We start from the raw sequence: 5,144 nt of genomic DNA, 5'->3' as shown, positions 1-5,144 counted from the left end.
GGGGGGTGAGGGATTGAGGAGACATATTTATTGCTTCAATAGTCCCGAATCCTCTGTGGCACAATGGCTGCTAGCCACTTGTAGTTCTAGATTCTAGTGCTAAGGCGCTGCCTCGTTCAGAGCTGTTAACCCTATCCGTACGCCGTGGGGTCATTTTGTACCCCCGGTGTTGTATTCTTCACATTTTAGAATATTTGTAGTACGAAGATCTCATTGAAACTTTCAGTATTTCTCAAAAATCATTTTGACAGACTGTAAAGCAAAGCGTACGGATCGGATTAACGAGTAAATTTCCTCTTTGGAAAGTGGTGGCACGGAGTTCCCCACGTCGTATGGATTCAATAGAAAAACACGACGTGCGGATAGGGTTAATCTATACGCGCCTGCGATATGGACCACGGAAAAATCCTTGTAACAACACGGGAGACTTCGACTTCCAACTCCACATAGACCGTTGGAAACCGCCCACTCTTCCTGCTGGCTACACATTACCTACACAATAACAAGTCGCGAGATCGCTGGAATTTAAACTATGAACTCTGTCGGGTCTGAAGACGAGTAGTAGTGGCAGCAAGGTAGTAGATCTAGATCTAGAGAATCTTTGCTGGCAGTGGGGGTAGGTAGGTAGATGCGAGATCGAGATCTAGAACGGAACGGTACGAGACGACGAATATAAACACGCCGAGCGCACGTACGCGTCTAAATATAGAAAAACGAATTATGATGTTCCCCGATTTAGCTTCGATGATGACAAAACCAGAAAACCGGGAAATCCTGGGAAAGAAGAAAGATCGTGTTTCCCCCGACAATTGCGTCATCTTCAGCGGCTATCGGTGGACTTCTCGGTTTCGTTAGGCTGGGGTTTCTCGGTATTTTTCCCCCGACATATTATTTTTCTGCAGTTATTTTTCTTCTTATGCGCTTGTTTACACGTCGTTTTCTCGGAAAATGTGGGAAGCTTACTTCAAGTTACTTTTACTAACTTAAACGGATTTCTTTCAACGAACACAACGATGAAATGACAAAGCGCCCGAGATGTTGTAATAAAACAGACAGACACATCTGAGACCGTTCGCTCCCCATGCTTTGAAATAGAAATCCCTTACTCCCCTTTCCGACCCCCCCCCCCCTAAAATAAATCTAAATAAAATAGAAAGTTTTATAATAAATTTTATAATAAATTGAAACTTAAAGAATGAACAATAAGATAAGAGTAACTTCTGTCCGGTGTGACGATCGCACGCACAGGGTGGAGTAAAAGTTAAAAAAAACAAAACTCAAAACAAGCACGTTAGGAAAACCAAACTGCGAAGCTTTTACAAACGGAAAAAAATTACGATCGCAACCACCAGGCATTCCGTTGCCTGTATGTATGTATATATATATATTTTTTAAAAATAAATATATATATAGACAATATATATCACAGAGGAGTAGTACTACAGAGGAGCAGAACACCCTGATCAGATATAATAGGTTTCTGACTATTTACCTATTGTGCCACAGACTCGAGAGTCTCTCTCGTCATCTCCCAATCTTCTAGCGCAAGTCGCCCTCGCGCATAAAATAAAAATAAAATAATAATAACAGGATATTATGAAATTTAAAAATAGAATAAAACGCCCAATAAAAACAGAAGATAAAAAGAAAGAAATGGGAACCGACATCACAACTTAGGCCCCGTGAGAGCCCACGAAACCAATGCGCGCTGTCTTTAAGTAAAAATAAATAGGAGTGATGTATCTGTTTCACTCTGATAATCACCGAAAAGAATCCCGGGGGAAAAAGACCACGCATAAATAAGAGAACAAGATCCGTGCGGGCAAGAAAATACACCTTACATTTAAAAAGAAGCACACAAATAAATAACTTTCTTAAAAACAATAATAATAGATTCTATTTTAAAAAAACAACTACAACAACTAACCGCAAAATAAATAAACCAGAGCTCCGTGGCCACATCTTACCTGTGTCAACGAATTGAATTTTTAAATATCAGTCACGAACAACAATAGTCAAACAGAACACTGCGCGGCACTAGATCTAGATCTATGTCATCTTGATCTTGATCTCTAGAATCTAGTAAACACACAACAAGAAGGAAGACCGGTGCTCTCCGCAAAACTAAAAACGAAATAGATCTGTACCTCAGGAGGGCTTTATTAAGTTTCGCTCTCTTGTCGCATGAGCCTCCGGGCGAAAAATAACGGGCAGGTCCCGGTGGAGGAAGGAAAGCGTGGTGGTGGTGGTGGTGTCCCCAGCGAAAACGTAAATAGCGATGAGATAACAGGCGGGCCACCAGCTGTGCGGACTCTACTACTCGGTTCAGCCTAACGGCCAGGCCTGTCGCGTACGCTGTCGGGGTGGGGGGGATTAGAGGAAAACGGAAAATAAAGGGGTGGGTGCCTAAGCGATGAGGATTTTTTTGAAAGGAGGGGAGGGGAGGGGGGGTTGTTTAGTGTTTTCGCTGTCACTCGTTATAGTGCGGGCAATGCAACTCATTCACAAGATAAGATAAGAAAGAGAAAAAACAAACCAAACAAGCAACCGCAATAGGCAGTGGAAATAGAAGTAGATCTAAAAGATGTACAGGTAGGCTAGACTTGTATTGTGTATTGTGATTACCGTGAAGGATGGTTCGGTAGTGTCGTTACGAAGTTCACTGCGTGGGTGCAGTTCTCCGAAGAGACAACAACAGAGTGGCGTTATCTTGAGCAGGCTCTTCACGCAGATGCTGCGATAAGATTCCGAGTGATGGGTTGGTTATGAATGTATCTCCGAGCAGGCGATAACAACGACGACGACGAAGACGACGACGACGAACAATGATAATGTTTCCAACACTAGAAGAGCACAAGCACACACGTGAGCAAAATAAGTTGTGTAATTACACCAGAGAAGGGAACTCCAACAAAAATAAAAATAATTCTAGTCGAAGTGAAGAAAGTACAAGTAACAACTATTTCTCCACACGCAAAGTCGAGCAGCGCGCGATCAGCTGACGAACCAAAACAATATCGACCTGGGTTGACTGCTGGTCCCAAACTCCGAGCGTCGCACCTGGGTTAGGTGAGGGGCTGTTTTAACTTGGGAAACGAGCGCTGAAAAGTTGTCGAAGTGCAACGTAGATTTCGTGTTGGCATCTCGAGCTCTCGGTTTGAACTACCCTTGCAAATGCTCGACTGAGGTCTTAGCCCATGCGAGAGAGACGACATCTCACTCAGTGAGAGGGAGGGGGGAGGGAGAAACAACCTCCGTCCGTCTTTCGGCCTTATCACAAAAACAAATAGACTCGTGCGCTTGTGGCCTCTTGAATCTGTGTCGCAGTTCACATCCGGCCGTGGCGGCGCGCGACGCATGCACCAAACGAACGGAGGAGAGGAACGAGCGAACGACGAGCGGGCGAATGCGGCGAGGGGGGCCCCTCTGTGTGTGTATGTGTGTGTGTGTATGTGTGGCTGTGTGAGGGTGTGCGTTTCTGGCGGGCCCGCGTTGCCTGCCTCGCTTGGGGTCGCTCGATGTTGGCAGCAAGCCGGGTCGCGACACAAGTTTAGCGGGGCCACGGGGAGGCAGTTTTTGGGCAGTGATGCCTGGGGGTTTGGGGACGGTGATAGTTTGGGGACCCAGGAGGACACAGGGCAGACGGCCCCTCGGCTTCTCACTGGCCCGAGCAGACCCCGAACTGGACACATCTTGACCGCACTCTCTTTCGCTTGAACTCTGCCGTGAAACAACTCAGCCTTTTTGACTCGAGAAGTGTCGATCTATTACAGATCTAGTACTTGCGCTGTCCTATACGGTGGCTCACTTTCGATTGTCTTTCAAATGTTGAGCCTTTAGTTATATGTTATTTACGATTATACAGATGGGTGCCGGGGACAGACCAGGATAATGATTATAGCTTCTTTTTTCTGATCGTCCTAACACCTAACAAAAGATTGAATGGAGAATTGTGATCGCCGATTTCTGTCGCAGATGTGACCCTTGATGATGATAATTACTACATTGCGAATCGCAATGCATTTTTGAACTGTTTCACATTTTTATCGCACATTAAGACTTTTCAATAACCGGTTTGCCCATCAGGATATGCAGATTTATCAAAACCACTGTTCTGTTTAAATATTTTGCCATCATTGCAACATCAACAAATAATGAACATTTAATTTTCTACAAATCGTGACTTATTATAGCTATTCATTTTCTTCTGATCACGTTAAAAAATGCTGTTTCTTGATTAACTCCTTTACTGCCAGACTCAGCGCTGTTGTGAATTATTTGAAAGCGCAATGTTGCAACTATGGCAGTTAAAGGGTACATTTACCAATGTAAATGCTCAGGTAAATTTGCATGGTACTCCCGTAGACTAGCGACCAAACTTTATATTTATTTGGGCCTTACATAAAATAACCGAGCCTGCAAATTGCTCATTTTGAGACACCACTCTGTCCCCACATCCCAGTACAAGCTTGTAGACCCCCCCCCCCCCAATATGTTTCATTAGCATGCGTTTAAGTGTTGATGAAAAGTGGGCAAAACTTTTTTTTATACTTTATGTTCTTGCTGTACGTTCTCCGCCATTTTTACTCGCTTCTGGCCAACAATACTAACATCAAAGAACGTGTGTCGAAACCTTAGTTTTCAGTGATCTCGAGCTCCAATAATGGGCTTTTATATTCTGTTGGTCATCTAACTTTTAGACCCTCATGCACAGGCCTGCGAATATTAAACAGACCGATTTCTTTTTATACTGTTTTTAACCGAGAGACGAAAGTGGACATGCTATACAACCAGAGTCTCTTCCTTTCAGAACGTTTTTTTCAGTAAAGCTAAAGTGTTCGTAATTGTGAATCGCATCCTCTATCGATGAAAATCGAAGTTGTAGAAAAAGCCAACAAAACGTGGTAATTGTAATAAATTAGATTTCAATTTACTTGGAAATATAAGTCCATTGTTTTGCTAAAGCGTCCAAGGGGGGTCTCGTGACCTAGAGGTTAAGGTGTTCAAATTCGCCTCTCATTCAAAGGTCCCGGGTTCAAATCTGGATAGCGACAGAAAAATTTTCTTCTCTAAAATTGTCTCCTTTCACCTCATTTCTTGCTGTCTAACAATGTTATGCCGTCTACTTTCGTCTCCACTTTCTG

At 43.6% G+C, this 5,144-nt stretch overlaps 1 protein-coding gene across 1 annotated transcript in view; it reads right to left on the bottom strand.

Annotated features, from left to right (window-relative positions):
- The window catches only part of LOC101855385 (cysteine-rich motor neuron 1 protein), a gene marked incomplete in the record, with an annotated part of 138,411 nt that extends 135,035 nt beyond the window's left edge, over positions 1–3,376 (bottom strand). The window contains 1 exon segment of the mRNA XM_035969385.1: positions 2,626–3,376.
- Between the last annotated feature and the right edge of the window lie 1,768 nt (positions 3,377–5,144).

This window comes from Aplysia californica, unplaced genomic scaffold (assembly GCF_000002075.1).
Source record: "Aplysia californica isolate F4 #8 unplaced genomic scaffold, AplCal3.0 scaffold00007, whole genome shotgun sequence".
Classification (NCBI taxonomy): Eukaryota; Metazoa; Mollusca; class Gastropoda; order Aplysiida; family Aplysiidae; genus Aplysia; species Aplysia californica.
This window is presented reverse-complemented; position numbering and strand designations above follow the sequence as displayed.